This window comes from Vulpes lagopus, chromosome X (assembly GCF_018345385.1).
Source record: "Vulpes lagopus strain Blue_001 chromosome X, ASM1834538v1, whole genome shotgun sequence".
Lineage (NCBI taxonomy): Eukaryota > Metazoa > Chordata > Mammalia > Carnivora > Canidae > Vulpes > Vulpes lagopus.
The window spans coordinates 120,663,514-120,681,634 of NC_054848.1; positions in this window are offsets into that span (position 1 = coordinate 120,663,514).

Below are 18,121 nucleotides of genomic sequence, written 5' to 3' on the forward strand. Positions count from 1 at the left end.
ACAGGGATTTGAGAAACGCTGAGGCTGCTGACAGCCAGTTAGAACCACCTTGTGCCAATATTTCTGGTCCACAGTCCATTTGGGAGGCAAGCCTCTCAATATCCAGCCGTGTCCTGTGGAGGAAGTGCCAGCTGGGCCTGCACCACCACAGCCAGCATCCTGAAACCATGGGAGGAAAGCCCAGGAGCTTCAAGAAATAGCTCCACTATTGGTGTTTTATGGACAGTGACATCACTAACCCGCTAGAAGTCTACTAAGCAAATATAGTCCTTGGCAATTACTGAAAGAAGAGTCTTTTCTTCTAATGTACCCAGAATGCTTAGCCTGAGTAGCCTGACCTGATGTGGCCTGCTGAGGCTGCAGTGTGTGTACTGGGAACCTGTAAGGACTGGCTCCATTAGCAGCGTGGGCTCACACACCCACTCTCAACTCCCACCCCCGCCCCTGCCCCACTAGTGTGTGGCTGCATGGACTCCTCTCCCATCTTCAACTACCAGACTATTAACAAAGCCCTATCCCTTAATCAGTGCTCTGTGCTAAGTAAAACACACACACACACACACACACACACACACACACACACACACACACACACATATAGACATGTAGAAGGCAAAACATTTTCTCTTTTGGATTGATTTAGTCTAGATTGGAAACATTGAGGCTTAAGGTCAGTAGGAGCATTGCTCTTTCTTTTCCAGTCTCTGAAAAAGAAGGAATGTAAACTGAGTTATACCAGTTGGCCACAAAGTTGAGTTCTAAAGTTTATCTAACTGAAAGCCTATTTAATTTTAGCACAGAGACTTATTCATCCATTCAATAATCACTTTTGGAGCACCTACACCAGGCCAATGGCTGGGCTGGGAGCTGGAATAACCACACACCCTTAGCACAGCACGCACAAATCAGTATGCAGTGGAGGAGATGCTGGAACATGTACTTGTAAATCAGGAGATGTGTGCTGCTAAGATCCAAGATGATGGACACCAGGGGACTATAGAAGGTGACGGCAAGGGCACCTCGCCTTACGTAGCCAATAGCGAATTCTTCTAGGTGGAACTTGAAGCAGAAGAAGGGTAGGAGTTAGCCAGGCCATGGAGGTGGGAATATAAGGCAGGGAAGAAGCACTTTCAGGCAAAAAGAAGCACAGTAAGTTAAAGGTGAGGGTGGCAAACTGTTTCTGTAAAGGACTAAAGGGTCAATATTTTTCTTTGTGGGCTTGACTCAGCCAGAAATGAATTGGCACGGCTGGTGTGCCAGCAAAATTTTATTTATGGGCAGCAACCTTTGTATTTCATATAATTTTTATGTGTCACAAGGTATTATTCTTCCTTTCATTTCTTCCAGCCATTTAAAAATATGAAAACTAGTCTTAATTTACCAGTCATACAAAAACAGGCAATGGGTCAGATTTGAAAAAAGAAAAAGAAAGAAAAAAGCAACATATGATGCACATTGTTGTGCACCCTGCTTCTTTCACGTTTCCACACAATTTGCAATCCTTTCTACACCAATGTAGAAGTGGTCTCAATTTTTTTGTACATTGCATGGCACTCTATTATGTGAATGTGCCTCAATTATTTAATCTCCCATTGTGGGCATTTAGGTGGTACCAATCTCATGCTATTACAGACTATGCTGCAGTGACCCACCCATGACAGGGTTTATCTTATAGAGTAAATATTGCTACCACTACAATGATTTGATCAAAAGTTTTGTCCATTTGAATTTTTAGTGGATATTGCCAACTTGCTCTCCATAGTACTGGTACCAATTTCTACCCCTGCCAACAATGGATGGGGGTGTCTATTTCCCCTCAGCCTCACCAGTACTGTGTAATCTGACTTTTAGAATTTTGCCAATTGGATTGGTGAAAATGGTATCTCAGTGTGATTTCTCTTCAGTTTTCAGGGGGTGTGCATCTTTTCACATGTTCAGGAGCCTCTCTTATTTCTGTTCTTTTTTTTAAGATTTTATTTATTTATTCACGAGACACACACACACACAGAGAGAGAGAGAGAGAGAGAGAGAGAGGCAGAGACACAGGCAGAGGGAGAAGCAGGCTTCATGCAGGGAGCCTGATGTGGGACTCGATCCTGGGTCTCCAGGATCATGTCCCGGGCCGAAGGCAGGCGCTGAACCGCTGAACCACCCAGGGATCCCCTCTTATTTCTTTTCTCATTTGACAGTCTATTCAGTCCTTAACCCATTGTTCCCACTAGGTGATTCATCTTTTTCTCTGTGGGAATTCATTACATATCGCAACGTGATTTGAAAATACATTTTTTCCTAGTCTGTCATTTGCCCTTTGACTTTGTTGATGGTGTATTTTGCCATTCTTGATATCTGATTTGGTTTTATATCTTTCTGTGGCAAAAGAGACTTTCCAAATCTCATTAAGAACCATGGATTTGATCCTCAAAGAATGGGAGCACTGAGGCATTTTCAGCAAGGGAGTGAGGTCAGGAGTCTGTGTCATAAAGCTCACTCCAGCTCCCAAGTGGCAGATAGACTGTAAAGGGACCCAAATAGAACCAGAAAGGCCAACTTATAGCTGGGATCAGGCTGTGTACCATGAAGATGGGCCAGCGAGCATTTCTAGTGGGCGAGTGTAGTCAAGGAATATGCCAGACTTTGGGCTTGTCCAGCTGAATCACTGAATAGAGGTCAATTATTAACATAGGGGCTATACAAGGAAGAGAAGAGTTTCCTTTTCTCCCCTTATTTTATTGGGATATGAGGGATATCATGAGTTCTGCCAGGGACCTGTGGAGTTGATGGCACATCCTACAGGAGCCTTCCCCCCAAGCCCCACATGGAGCTAAGGGCCACACCCCCAGGAGCAATGGCCTTCCCAGTGTCTGCTTCCCCCAAGAGTCTTTTCCAAGGACAGAGAGAATACTTTCTCCATATGTGTATCCCTAGAGCGTAGCACAGTGCCAGGCACCATATAAATACTTAAAAGATGTTTTGCCAGAGCAAGAGAGCCAACAGAGCAAGGATAAATCTAAGACGTGGTTAATAACTACCCAGAGGGCAGAAAAAGAGCTCTGGAGGTGGTACCATAAGCCCACATGCAGAGCTAAAGCTGGAGAATGAATGAATGAATGAATGAATGAATGAATGAATGAATGAATGCGATGCCAGGCAGAGAGGAACATTTTCCACATCCAAGCATCCTTCCTTAGCCTGCTATTCTCAACATGCTCCCCCAGCTCCAAAGGCTGCTCATTAAGCTTATACTCAGTCTTCAAGGTCAACAGCCTACAAACCAGATGAAAGACCAAGGTGAATGGGGGCAGAATAAGGGAGCAAAAGCGCATCTTCTACTGTCCTTACATCATTTTAAGTGTGTAGTTTGTAGGTATTTTATAGTGTAGTACATACTACACTACAGTAATAGCATGTATATTATTTAGAAATAGGTAAGTACACACATATTTAGGTGGAGGGTGTCCCTGAGGTTGAGTCCCCCAGGGACATTGAGAAAGCCTTAGGAGTGCAGTCTCTGTCACCCTTGAACAGATAAAAATTGGTTCCGCTTGACTTGCACACACTGCTTATATGTGTACAAATCTGCCCTACAGAAGTCTTCTGGACCACTTGCACTCAACCAGTTCCCCTTCATGCACCTCCATTGCCCTGAGGACCTCTCAGTTTGACAGCTATAACTGCAAATAGCATTGTGTGGTTATTTGAGCATCATCTCTCACCCCCCCCAATAGCCTGCAGACTGCATGAGGCAACGGACTGTGTGAGTTTCTGCTTGCTGTGGTGTCCTCAGAGCTTAATGCTGCTGAACACACAGTAGGGGCTCAATAAATACTTAAATGAAAGAGTAAGCAGGTAACATCATCCATTTGTTCTAGATCTCCTACAGCACTGAGCACCAGAATATGCACCTAGTGAGTAGATATCCATAAAGCTGAACTTGTGAAATCATATATATTCTAAAACGACTCCATTGTGAATCAGCTCAAGAAGTAATGACTCCAAAGGGAAATTATGGTGACACAGCACATGTAAGGAGGAAGGAGACATGGGTTGAATTCCTGGCCCTACCAAAGTCCAGCCGTGTGACTTTGGCAAGTCTGCCTCCATTTCTTCATCTGAAAAATGGTCATACTGGGTTCTTGTGAGATGTTGACAAAATAGCCTACACAGAATGTTTGATTCTGTGCCTGGTGCATCGTGATCATTCAATACTCACCTGTGCAGTCTGCTCATGGACTTCAGCCTCCTTTATCTCTATGCCATGTCGCGTGTTCAGTAGCAATGATCCAATGAGTCTTTCATCTATGTTTCTCCTCAGCATACACGAATATTTATTTACCTGTTCATTCTCGGGCTGGGTCATTCAGTTTCAGTGCTAAAGCACACACATCCACACCACGAGTCCTACACATCAAGAATGACTTCTAGTTACCTAGCTGCTGAAAACATCATTTACAGATTTTTAATTCCAAAGGATTTGAATATGATAAAACACTAAATTGTGTTCTAAAATTACACTCAGAACTTTGGAGTCTTGGTCAATTTTAAAACCTCCTAGAGCGGGGATCCCTGGGTGGCTCAGCAGTTTGGCGCCTGCCTTTGGCCCAGGGCGTGATCCTGGAGTCCAGGGATCGGGTCCCGCGTCAGGCTCCCAACATGGAGCCTGCTTCTCCCTCCTCCTGTGTCTCTGCCTCTCTCTATCATAAATAAAAATACATCTTTAAAAAAAAGCCTCCTAGAGCTTTCAAAGGCCATCTTTCAAAGCCTTAACCTTGCAGCAAGTGCTGCCCCATGACATTAGAATAGCAGCTTCACATGTGGTGTATGTATGTATATACACACACATATAGGAATATTATTCAGCAACCAAAAATGACCACATTTACATCGAAGTGAGTGGATGGAACTGGAGGGTATTATGCTGAGTGAAATAAGTCAATTAGAGAAAGACAATTATATGCTTTCACTCAGGTGTAGAATATGAGAAACAGCTCTGTGGCTTATAGGGGAAGGGAGGGGAAAGGGAAGAAATCAGAGAGGGAGAAAAACCATGAGAGACTCTTTTTTTAAAGATTTTATTTATTCTTGAGAGAGTCAGAGACAGGCAGAGTGAGAAGCAGGCTTCATGCTGGGAGCCTGACGTGGCACTCAATCCTGGGACTCCAGGATCACGCTCCAGGCTGAAGGCAGGTGCTAAACCGCTGAGCCACCCGGGCTGCCCAGAAGAGACTCTTAACTATAGGAAGCACACTGAGGGTTGCTGGAGGGGAGGTGGGTGGGAGAAGGGGGTAATTGGGTGATGGGCATAAAGGAGGGCAGGGGATGGGATGAGCACTGGGTGTGGTATGCAACTGATGAATTATTAAGCTCTGTATCTGAAACTAATGGTGTACTATATATATTGGTGGCTACTTGAATTTAAAAAGAATTAAAAAAAAAAAAAAGGCAGCTGCACAGGAGACTACCAGTGCTGACCTGCCTGAGTTTCTAAGGTGTTTCTCCACATCACCCTGCCCATGTGACCAAAATGCCCACTCCAGGGTCCCACCCCTGTGAGTCTGATTTGGGAATCCAAGCTGAAGCCCTGGCCTCTACATTTGCATAGGCCCCCTGAGGGTCCAGATGCACTGGTCATACTCCATGTAAGTCTTGGTGCTGGGAAGGTGCAGGGAGCTCACTGTGCCTCCCCTAAATCCCCTAACCTCCTATAGCCTCCAGACAGCCTGTTTGTCCACATTGCGATGCCCCCCAAGGGACCACTCAGGTCCCTGCTGGCCATGGCCCCTGCAACCTGGCCCCATGCTCTCTAGGAACCTGAAGGGCAGCTGGCAGTGTGGCTGAGACTGCATATCCTGAGGCTGGTCTGCCCCAAGGCGGGTGCCCATAGGGCTTTCAGCTACCCTTCTGGGAATACCACAGAGCTTCTTCCCACCCTAGCCCTGAGCACCCCTGATGTGGTACAGGTTACAAAGAAATGGGGAAAACAGTGCCCTATCCCTGGGAGCATTCCTGCTGGAGAGTGATGCTGAGGACACACAGTACCAGCAGGGAAGCAAAGGACCAAGAGAAGGGTGGCAGCCAGTAGCCCAGAGACTGTCTCCCGTAAGCCCCCTTCCCCACTCCATCCCAAGAGCACATTTCATGATCTCCATTCTGAGAAATGGATGAGGAAACAAACTGAGGACCACAGGAGAGGCAGGGAAATGGTGTTTATTCAGGCAAAATGGGTAATCACCAGAAAGCAAGTCAACGGAGGAACGGGACATGCTTGAGTGTGCCTACTTTCATATCAAGAGAGGGATCCCCCGTCTATCAGCTCATACAGGGACATTGCTGCATCTGAGACCAGCCTGAGTGCTGTATACGTGCCTTCCCACAGGCTTGTTAGGAAGAAATCTTCAGTATAGTTGTTTTTTTTTTAAAGATTTTATTTATTTATTCATGAGAGATACAGAGAGAGAGAGAGGCAGAGACACAGGCAGAGGGAGAAGCAGGCTCCATGCAGGAAGTCCGATGTGGGATCTATCCCAGGTATCCAAGATCACGCCCTGGGCCAGAGATGGCGCTAAACCGCTGAGCCACCGGGGCTGCCCCAAATACATAAAATCTTAAAAAAAAAAAAAATCTAGATGGTCACAGAAAACCTTGCCCTCTTAACCCAATGCTGGGCTACAGTGGTTGCAGAACGGTCTTCCCTGTCAGAACCACTTGGAGAGCTTGTTAGAACTCAGCGTGCTGGGCTCCCCTCCCAAAGCATCCAGAGTGGGGTGAGGCCTGAGAATTTGCATTTCTGAACCTTTCTAGGGGATGCTGATGCTGGAGTTCCCAGGCCTCCATCTCACCTTACAGCCCACCTCCAACACTGGTTCAGCAGTGCCCTCAATATTGTCCGCTTTGGAGAGGTCTTTTGCCCTTTCGAGAATGTTCCCTTCCAGGATCACTCTAGGGAAATCCTCCAGACCCGCCCACAGCAGATAACTTTCTCTGACCGGTCCTCCCCCTGCAACAATCCTCTGCAACATCTTGTTGCTACTCCATGGAATAATGATCTTGTGGTTTTGCACATACTTACTTTTGTCTTATCTGTTCCCCGTGCTGAGAGCTTACTTTTTTTAAAGGAAATGACCTTGTTCTATTTATCTTTTTATGCCCAACAGCAAGTACAGTTTAACAGAAATGCTTCTTGATCAATGCATGACTCCATCCTGCCTTTCAGGTCCCTCCATAGCCCTGGCCTAACACTGTTTCATTCTTATCTTTTGCCTTTCCTTTGACTTACCCTGCTGCTCCATATTGCTTTCCATGTTGTAATAGCATCAGACAGGACAGGTGGACTGATGAACATCGACAAACATAATGTGTATAATGAATGCTAATAGCAACCAGGGTCAGTGCAATAAATACATCCCAAGGATCCAGGAAGTAGGGAATAATGCTGGAATTCTCCAAGCAGACTCTGGGGAACCCTTAAGGCCCTTTCACACAGAAGTCCACAAGATCAAATTTCTTGGGGCGCCTGGGGGGCTCAGTCAGTTGAGCATCTGCCTTGGGCTCAGGTCATGATCCCGGGGTCCTGGGATCGAGCTCCACATCAGGCTCGAATTTAAAAAGAGCCTACCTCTCTCTCTCCCTCTGCCCCTCCTAATTCTCTCTCTCTCTCTCTCTCTCTCTCTCTCTCTCTCTCACTGTCTCACATAAATAAATAAAATCTTTTTTTTTAAAAAAAGGTCAAATATCTTTTCATAATGATGCTAAGGTGTTTTTGCCTTTTGCACTCTCTTTCCCAAAGGTAGAATTTTCTAGAGGCTACCTAAGTGTGATACCATAGCAAACTGAAATCAGAAACAGGTATGATTATTCAGCTGTCTCCTATTAAGCTAGACATCTCCATTAGAAACAACAAATACCCACCATTTGCTTCAACGTGGATGGACCTGGAGGGTATGATGCTGAGTGAAGTAAGTCAATTGGAGAAGGACAAACATTATATGGTCTCATTCATTTGGGGAACATAAAAAATAGTGAAAGGGAATAAAGGGGAAAGGAGTGAAAATATCAGTGAGGGAGACAGAACGTGAGACTCCTAACTCTGGGAAAGGAACAAGGGGTGATGGAAAGGAGGTGGGCGAGGGGTTGGGGTGACTGGGTGATGGGCACTGAGGAGGGCCCTTGACAGGATGAGCACTGGGTGTTATGCTATATGTTGGCAAATCGAACTCCAATAAAAAATATACAAAAAAAATACATCAGAGAGAGTTGCAAAACATAAAACTCTTCCCACAAAATTTCATTTGTTTTGTATAGATTTTTTCATAAAATAGCTTATATTAACATATAATGGTTTTATTGCTGTCGTCTTTAAATGAGTGAAGTTTTTTAATTTCTCACTTTAGATTTTATTTTATTTTTTTTTAATTTTTTATTTATTTATGATAGTCACAGAGAGAGAGAGAGAGGCAGAGACACAGGCGGAGGGAGAAGCAGGCTCCATGCACCGGGAGCCTGATGTGGGATTCGATCCCGGGTCTCCAGGATCGCGCCCTGGGCCAAAGGCAGGCGCCAAACCGCTGCGCCACCCAGGGATCCCTCACTTTAGATTTTAATACAGCAAATATTGATATGTATAATTTACATAAATTAGAGCCCCTGGGGGTCCTCAATAAATGTTGAGTATAAAGGCATCCTAAGAACGAAAAGTTTAAAAATCTGCTTTGATGCTCTACATTGGAATGAAGAAAAGAAAAAAATATTAATGGTATATTACGTTATGGGGTGAGATCTTTACTTTTTTACAGATTACTTTATTCCCCTCTTGAGGGCGGTTGCAGGTGCCACAGAACGTAAATTCAGGACGGCAAGCGTGGAAGAGTTTTGTAAAATCCATGCAAAACATCAGATGTTTTCACTAACAATTTCTATGCCCTTAATTCAAAAAAGTCTCTTAATTCATCTTTATGTAGGAAGGGTATAGAAATGGAGTACAAATAAGGAATTATAGCTTATGCTGGAAAACTGCCTGCGATAAAGAAATGGGTTGCATTACACTGCTTGAGCTGCTGTAACCGAGCACCACAAACCGAGTGGCTTAAACAATAGAAATTTGTTGTCTCAGAGTCCAAAGCCAGGATTCCAAGATCAAGGTTTCGGTAAGTGCCTCTGAAGGCACCGGGGCAGAACCTGCTCCAGGCTTTTCTCCTAGCTTCTCTTGGGTTTGCAGAAGTGTTACTCTGATCTTTACAATATTATCCCTGTACCCATGTGTGTGTCCAAATATCCCCTTTTAATAAGGACTCATCCTATTGGATTGAACCCACCCCAATGACCTCATTATAAGTCTTTATTTTTGGTGAAGTCCCTGTCTCCAAGTAAGGCCACATTCTGAAGTCCTGGGGGTTAGGACTTCAACATATCCTTTTCAAGGGGATACAATTCAGCCCATATCCATGGACCATGATACAAGTTAGAGAAATTATAAAAGAAAGAGGTATGAGTTAAAACCATGGGGTTCAAATCGAGGAAGCTAATTCCATATTTTGGTCCATGGTAATGAAGACCTGAGGTTCTCAAGTCTGAACCTTAAACCTCCTTGTTGTATTGTTATTTGTCACCATGCGCATGAAAATATTACTTGCTAACTTGCTAATTTGCTAATATTACTTGCTAACTGTATATATATATATATATATGTATAATATTACTTGCTAATATTTCTGCTGTTAAGCTCTCTGCTGGACCTCACAGATGCCAGGAGGGTCTGCTGGTCTGGGGGAGCAAGTTCACATTCTTTTAAGTCATTCCTGCTCACAATGTCCACAATAGCCAAACTGTGGAAGGAGCCTCGGTCTCCATCGAAAGATGAATGGATAAAGATGTGGTTTATGTATACAATGGAATATTCCTCAGCCATTAGAAACGACAAATACCCACCATTTGCTTCGACGTGGATGGAACTGGAGGGTATTATGCTGAGTGAAGTAAGTCAATTGGAGAAGGACAAACAGTGTATGTTCTCATTCATTTGGGGAATATAGATAATAGTGAAAGGGAATATAAGGGAAGGGAGAAGAAATGTGTGGGAAATATCAGGAAGGGAGACAGAACATAAAGACTCCTAACTCTGGGAAATGAACTAGGGGTGATGGAAGGGGAGGAGGGCGGAGGGTGGGGGTGAATGGGTGACGGGCACTGAGGGGAGCACTTGACGGGATGAGCACTAGGTGTTATTCTGTATGTTGGTAAATTGAACACCAATAAAAAATAAATTTATTATTAAAAAAATATTTAACAAAAAAAAAGTCATTCCTGCTCAGATGATTCAGATGGGGGGAATGATCTGGACTTGCAAGTTGTCGAACCAACTCTAATACCATTCCATCAAAAGTCTGGGAGAAGGGGAGAGTATGGAAGAGGAGACAGAAAATACAGAAAAGTGGATTCTTGAAAATACTCTAAAAGTTGTGGCCTCACAGCCACTTAAAGATGCAGCTTATGGTGATGAGCAATGTTGCTAGGAAGGAAATGAGTTTGGTCAGTGACTATAGGGAAAGAGACCCACCCTCATGAAGAAAGACGAACGAGTCAGAAGAAAGACAAACAGGCAGAAATCCCTGCCGAACTGTGCATTGTTGTGATCACAATAGTGAGCTGACCCAGGAAAATAGTTGAAAGTTGACCAAAGGGAGCCAGGGGACTGAGGGACACTGAGCCCAGTGCCCACCGTTCCTCTGGGCCCTGGTGTGGAGGAGAAAGCCACACCCATGGGCCGCATCCATTGGAAGGAGCTGCATTCACAGGAGGAATGGGTGGTGCCGGTGACCCAAAGCAGCCTCATGTAACCATCCACTACAGATTTAAAACCTTAAAATAATGCCCATTTATTATGCATAATTGCCCTGGATCAGGAGCTCAGGCATGGCCTAGCTCTCAAGGCTGCAATCAGAGAGTCAGGTGGCTGGGGTCTTTTATGGAGGTTTTGGAGGAGAATCTTCCCAGGTTCACAAAGGCTGTTGGCAGAGTCCAGTTCTAGGTGGTTGTCAGTTTGGGGTCCCCTTTCCCTTGCTGGATGCCATCCGGGAACCATTCTCCACTCCTAGGGACCACCCACATGCCTTCGCACATTCATTCCCCTCCATCAACAAACAAGCTTCAAATCACTCTACATTTCCCTTGTGCCTTCAGCAGGGAGAAGGCTTTGCTCATGGAGCCCCCACCAGAGAATCCTGGATAATCTCCCTATTGTAAGGCCAACTGATTAGTAACCTTAATTACATCTTCCATGCAACTTGGCGTGTTCATGGGCATGACGCTGGGAGGCAAGCATCATGAGACCAAAAGCCTGCCTACCACAGAGGGCAAGCCCATGTCTCAGGGAATGCTATCTTGGGAGTCTATACCTCTCATTCATCAGAGGATTGTTTTGGTTCTGTCCTCAAAATCTCTCCCTCCCTCCAAACTGCCTGCTAGCCACTTTTAACTTGTAATCGCACTAGTTCCTTTAGCAGCAGCTGGAGTTGGCAACCTCTTCCTTGAGGCAAACCACCTTTATGTGTTTCTCCACAGAATGCTCTTCCATAGCAGCTTTCAAAGGAGTGCCCTTCCTGTTATGAAAAGCTTCATTATCACTTGATGCTTGCTGAAGAAGCACCACAAGACATGAGCGAACAGGCTAGCAACAGAGCCCAGTGATGCCTACCACCCCCCACCCCCCGCCTTTCCAGGACCTCCTGGCGTCCATCTCTGGGAAAGGGATGCCCTGGGCCTGGGTCTCCCTCTGGGGGGCTGAAATGATCGAGGGGACAGCAGGTCTTTTATTTATTTATTTATTTATTTATTTATTTATTTATTTAGTGTACATACTTAGGTTTATTTTTTTCAGATTTATTTATATTTTTTACATTTTATTTGTTTATTTACATTTTTTAATTTAAATTCAATTTGCCAACACATAGTCTAACACCTAGTGCTCATCCCATCAAGTGCCCTCCTCAGTGCCTGTCACCCAGTTACCCCATTCCCCCACCCACCTCCCCTTCCACAACCCTTTGTTTGTTTCCCAGAGTTAGGAATCTCTCATGGTTTGTCTCTCTCTCTAATTTTCCTCACTCAGTTCCCCTCCTTTCCTTTATAGTTTCTTTCACTACTTCTTATATTCCACGTGTGAGTAAAACCATATGATGATTGCCCTTCTCCAATTGACTTACTTCACTCAGCATACCCTCCAGTTCCATCCACATGGAAGCAAATGGTGGGTATTCATCTTTTCTGATGCCTGAGTAATAGTCCACTGCAAAATACCATGGACTTTTGGGACTTTGTGCCAGTAGCTCATTTCACGTTACCATGAACAAAACCCAGGGTTACCTAGACATAGTCCTCCCATCCTTTAGTGGTGTCGATTGGAACACTTTGATGTGGCTTTTCCCTGTGCCCTGAAGTACCAGACATAGGAGGTGTTCCCTAAAACTTGACAGATGGGATGTGAGAGTGGCGCATGGGAACACTCTTTGGTAAATGTGGAGGAAAGAGTCACAGTGGCCACTGCAACTTCACAGTCTAGTCTATGTGTGCTGGGGGCACGGTGGCTTAGGAGCTGTCCTGGCCTCCATTATAAAGAAACCACTTGGTCCTGGATCCACAGGGGGAAGGAGAAGGGACCGTTCCCACAAGTGGCAGGGGCTGCCTGGAGGAGGTCCCCACCTCCACTGCCCGATGGCCCCAAAACCCCTAAGCCCCCACGACAGAAGAGGGACAATTGGGCCCTCTTCAGGGGTGATGGAAACAAGAAATGGGAGCCTTGGCTCTGGTCAAGGCTGGACTGGATAGACTCAGTGGGACAGCACCCTCTGAACTAGGGTGTCACGAATGCCACTCTCACCCTCCCTGTACTTGAACAACAGGGAAAAGGAAGATCCTCTTCCCTTCACACCTATGTCAGCAGCTGGTATGCACCAAGTTGGGCCTGGGACAGCCACTAAGAGCCCACGGTCCCTCAGGAAATCCTGGAGAGATGGGGACACAGCCTGAGGCAACGGGCCCCAGCTCAAGCTGTGCCACTGGAGCCCCCGGAGAGGGAGGAGCTGTCCCAGATTCCCCAGGGATGGGGGTGAGGGGACAGGGCAGGGGAGTGTCCTGAGGGCTGTGCCTGATAAGCTTTAGGGCCTCCAACAAAAGGCAATGTGCTTGGCTCTGGGTCAAGGAAGCACAGCCCTGGGAACACCAAGTACAATGTGGGGGACGGGAGCTCCCTGTTTCCAGACTGTGTGGTTGTTGTGGGCCAAGGCGGTGGGGTGAGAGGCCGGGCAAGGGACAGGGTCCTTGGCACAGATGCGGCCAGTGGCCTGGCCCTGCTCACCCCGAGGCCCTTGTGGCCTATCTGGAGCCTTCTCCAGGCCTCTCCTAGGAGCCAGTTTCTGCCCAGGGAAGGACCCCGAAGGCCCTGGGACAAGCTGGGCGAAGGATTCCCCTTGGCCAAGCTGATGCCTATTGGCCCCATGGGAGGCTCCCCATCTCCCTATGCAGCCTCACTTGGCCCCCTGCCCGCGTGCCCAGGTCCCCTCCAATTGTAAAGTTATACCAGGCCCTTGCAGACTTGTTCCTTAGCCTCTACCAGAGAACCTGACTCCCATAATGGGGTGGGAGTGCAGACCGGGGTCATGAGTCTTGCCCGACATGCACTTCATACCCGAACCACCTATCTGGCTCCCTTCCAATTCCCAGCGCCTCTGCCGAGGAGATGTGTGACACTGAGCAAGCCTTTAAACCTACTGTGTCCAGGGTCCTCATCTCTAGAAGGGGGGACATAACAAATGCCCACTCACCTCCCAGGTTCCTATGAGGACTCTTGGAGAGAGAGCAGGCCCAATTGCTCAGCTCAGTATCTGGGATATAGTCGGTGCTTGAAAATGGAAGGTCATGGGCATGGGGGATCCCTTTTCTCCAAGGCTCTAAACCCTCCAATGCTTTTGGAGTGGATAGCTGGTGTGTGCGGGGTCACGAGTGCTACGTTGCTGCTTGCCCTTGTTTGGCCCGCCGGGATCGTGGCTCTGATTGCCATGTGAGACTAGAAGCAGAGCCTGGGGTGCCGCGGAAGGCAGTGGCATGAACAGTGCCGCAGAATGTATGGCATGGAGGGCATGCAGGGTGACGATCAGCCTGCACAGAGCCCAAGTGGGCATGTGCGAGAACACCTGTGTCTGGGAACAGTGAGATCAGGAGACCCAGTCTTAAGTGACACAACATGCCCTGGGCCAGGGCCAGAGGCCCCGAGGGTACTCAGTGGTCATATCAGCTGGCTGCCAGCCCTGACAGAGAGAAACCTGCCCTGGCCAAAGCCTGGCACTAGAAAGCAATGTGCTTAGAGGGCTTATCTTCCCTCTTTGTGATGGGGGCCATGGCTTGCAAGGAGGTGCTAGGGACACAGGGACCCATGGATTTCTACTGTGAGAATGGGAACCATGAGTTTGAGCCCAAGTGATCAAGTGGGGCCAGGAGTAGGGCAGCCAGCAGTGCTGGCAGCCAAAGTGCTCTTGGGAAGGGCTCAGGGACAGCAGGCTTGGCTGAGGAATCAGCCCTGCTCTGGGCTCCACGAGGAAGGGCTGGGGTCTAGAAGACTGTGGTGGCCTGGGGAGGAGCTGCATCTCAAATAATGGGGCTTTGGACATAGAAAGGTTCAGATGGCAGGGCAGCCTCCTGGTCACGGGGTGAGCCTGGCCGGGGGGGTGGGGGGTGCAGGGCACACAGCTCTTGATGGGTCTCCAGCCACAGGGGAACTGGGCTCACTGCCCAGGCCTGGGGAAGTGGCTGGCAATCACTTGGTCTTTGAACTTTCCCCTACTAGCCCTGGGTAAAGAGCCCAGGGCCCCGGGCATGGCCATCCTGCAGAGAGGCATGAGGGAGAAAAGTGCACATTCATCTCCTTCCCAGTTCTCTTACCATGGAGGGGATAAGACAGTGAAAGCCTGGGAGAAGGTAGCCACTGGGAGCCTCTCTCTTCTGAGCCAGCCCCAGAAGGAGGAGGGCAGATTCCTAGGGCCAGACTTGGGGCCACTTGCCCAGGGTCCAGGCCTTCTCCTGTCTCCCGTCCTCCACAGAGGCAGGAAAGTGACTGCCCCACTCAATCCTAGAAGGACTCAAACCCCACAAACCCCCAACACACGCACGCACTCACCTCTCACACGTTCACACTCCTGCACATTCTGCTTGCTCACACACTGACACGGTCTCACGCACTGGGGTATTGTCACATTCACTCACACTCTTACACACTCTCACACATTCATTGACAGTCACACTCGCTCACACATACACACACTCACACCTGTTCAGTGAACACACATGCACAGAGACACTCTGAGTGAGGGAGAGACATCACCCCTCCTCTTGTTATGCCACCCCTCCTCCACCAGATCCCAGCAGACCGGTGGAAATCGGCCAGTTGCCATGGCCCCACTAAGACACACAGGACAGGAGTGCTTCCGGTGGGGCCTTGCCTGAAGAAGGCAGGAGAACAGAGCCCACCCGGAGAGCTCACCCCAATCCTGTAGCACACCCTGATGGGACACATCCAAGTGTCCCCACAACATGGGGCCAAGGCCACCAGGCCAAGGAGGCTGCAGGCATGGCCATGATCACCCCGTTCTCAACCACCTCCTGCAACCCTCCTTCCATCGCCCATGTGTGTCTCATTACCCAGCATCTCCAGGGGCCCCTCCATCCGCACAGCCCCAGTGTCTGCAGCTCTCGCCTTTCGACCCAGGTCTCCCTAGATGCATGGTTCCTGCAGGCTGGCTGAGCAGCTGTAGGCCGGGCCTCAGCTCTCTGCAAGGTCCCCGCTCTGGTTCATTGGCTGCTCTGGGGACTGTCCTTCACATGTACCGTGGGGGTGGTCAGAGTCCCTGTCCCTTCAAAACGGCTGGAGAACACCTGTAGGCACAGACCAAGTGAGCCCCCAGGACTCCCTCACCATTTCCGGGTGAGCAGTACTATCGTCTCCCCGAACACATGCAGGGAAGGGCCCAATTGCTCCTTCTGTGCCCTAAACACTCAATCGGTTCAAAGGCAGAGGGCTAGAGCGGGCTGCCCTTGATTTGTGGTGGGCGGGGCCAGGCAGGTTGGGGCAGGTGGTTCCTGGCTCCCCAATCCTCATGATGGACCCTCCAGGGACGACCCTCCAGCCTACAGCACTTGGGAAGGGGATTCCCAGATCACCAGTGCCCTCCACCTGGGTGGGTGCCCTCCTCAGGTCGCACTGAGGGCTCCGTGACCTGGAGAGATCCAGAACTCACCTCCAAGCAGGAAGACACCACTCTCCAGGCCCTGTCTGCACCCCCCACTCATGCCCCACCGGCCCCTGCCTGCTCCCAGGACAAAGGACTGGTGCCTCGGAGTTGGCTGGCAGGGAAGTGGGGCAGGGAGAGGGTGCCCCTTCTCCTCTAGGGGCGACCCTGCCCAGGATTCAGAGTGGAGGGCAGCCCTCCCGGCCTTTCCTCCTTCCTGGCAAGGCAGAAGCACCGAGAAAGCCCCAGCCAGCCTTCCCTCTATCCCTTGACATCACAGCCCCCCAGGGACCCAAGTGTCCCTCAGTGGCCAGACTGTGACTGGGTAGGTGGCAGGTGGCAGGGGTTGGCTGATCACAAACAGATGGGGTATCCCCCCACCTTGGAGTCCTGCATGCAGCCCCTGACAGGGGCGTCTGACCTCATGCCCAGACCTTTCTGTGCCCAGCTGGTCTCTGGCATTACACATGGGACCTCTCTGACCTGTCTGAATGCCCTGAGCCACTCAGCCCCGCCCAGATCCTGGGCCATCAGGCCCTACCTGCCATCTGGCCCCCTCCCTTGAATGTCTAACCTACTTATACCTGGGGCTCCCTGAGTTTCATGCGGACCCAACCAGATATCTCTTGTGCCCAAAGTTCCAGTCACTTGGCTCCATCCAGCCCAGAGGACTGCACAGCACCTCCCTGCCCTGACCATACCCCGATGCCAACTGGGCGAACCAAGCTACTGTTGCCTCCCACCACCTCCCACAGGAGAACTTTCCTTCAATGGCGCACAACAGAGACAAGATGCAGCTGAAACACTCAATGACATTTATTGAAGAGAAACATTTACTGCAACCATTGAAGGACAGAATGACAACAGAGAGAGGAACATCTAATGGCCACTAGAACCCATAGGTCACGGCCCCACTCCTGCCACACCTGCTGCTCCTGCCACACCTGTAGCTCCTTTCTGACCTTCATGCTCATCCTCACTTGCAGCTCCTGCGACACCTGCAGCCCTTTCTTTACCTACAGCTCCTGCCTCACCTGCCTGGCCGGCCCTTGCTTCCGTCTGGGGCTGGGCAGGGAAATCGGGTCTATCCTGTGAATCTGAATCAGGAGCCTGGGGCAGAAAGACCACAGGCCAGGGTCCTCCTTTGCCTGCTATTTGTCGGGGGATCAAACTTCGGTTTAAATACTGAGCAAACTCCACTAAGGCGACCCTGGATCCAAGCTCCTTTCTGAATGCTTTGCCCAGCACTCGGTATCTGCCCAGGGGCCACAGGGCAGCCTTCATGGCCTTCTGGAATTCCTCTTCCCTGAAATCGTCCGGGATGCCCAGGATGAGCAGGGAATGGTGCGTGCCTTGGCCTGCACCACTCATGCAGCATTGCCAATGCCATCATGGATACCTGGCGGGGGAGGGAGCCCAATTGGACGGGGACGCTCACACTTTTGCACCTGTGGGTGCAAAGAGGAGAGAGGGACATTGGTGCCAGACAGCCCACCCTACCACCCCCCACAGTGACCTGGATCTCCTCCCTGACCAATTCACACACTCTATGCTCTGGCTTAGAACCCCCACCACGTACCCCTCACCTCTGCAGCAAGGAGACCCCTTTTCACCTTGGTCAACGCTCCTGATCTGGCCACTGCAGCCGGAGTCACTCCCAGTATCATCTGTAACCCTGCAGCCAGGAGCCCTCTCTTTCCTCTTCCATCCTTTCTTTCCTAGCACCTGACCCAGAGCACCCCTGCTTTGCCCAAGCAACTTTGAAACTGGTCCCGTGCCCCCCACACCCTGAGTTGGAACCTCCTCCTCTCCCACCAGCATCTGCCCCTCTGCTACTGGAGCCACCCTCCACA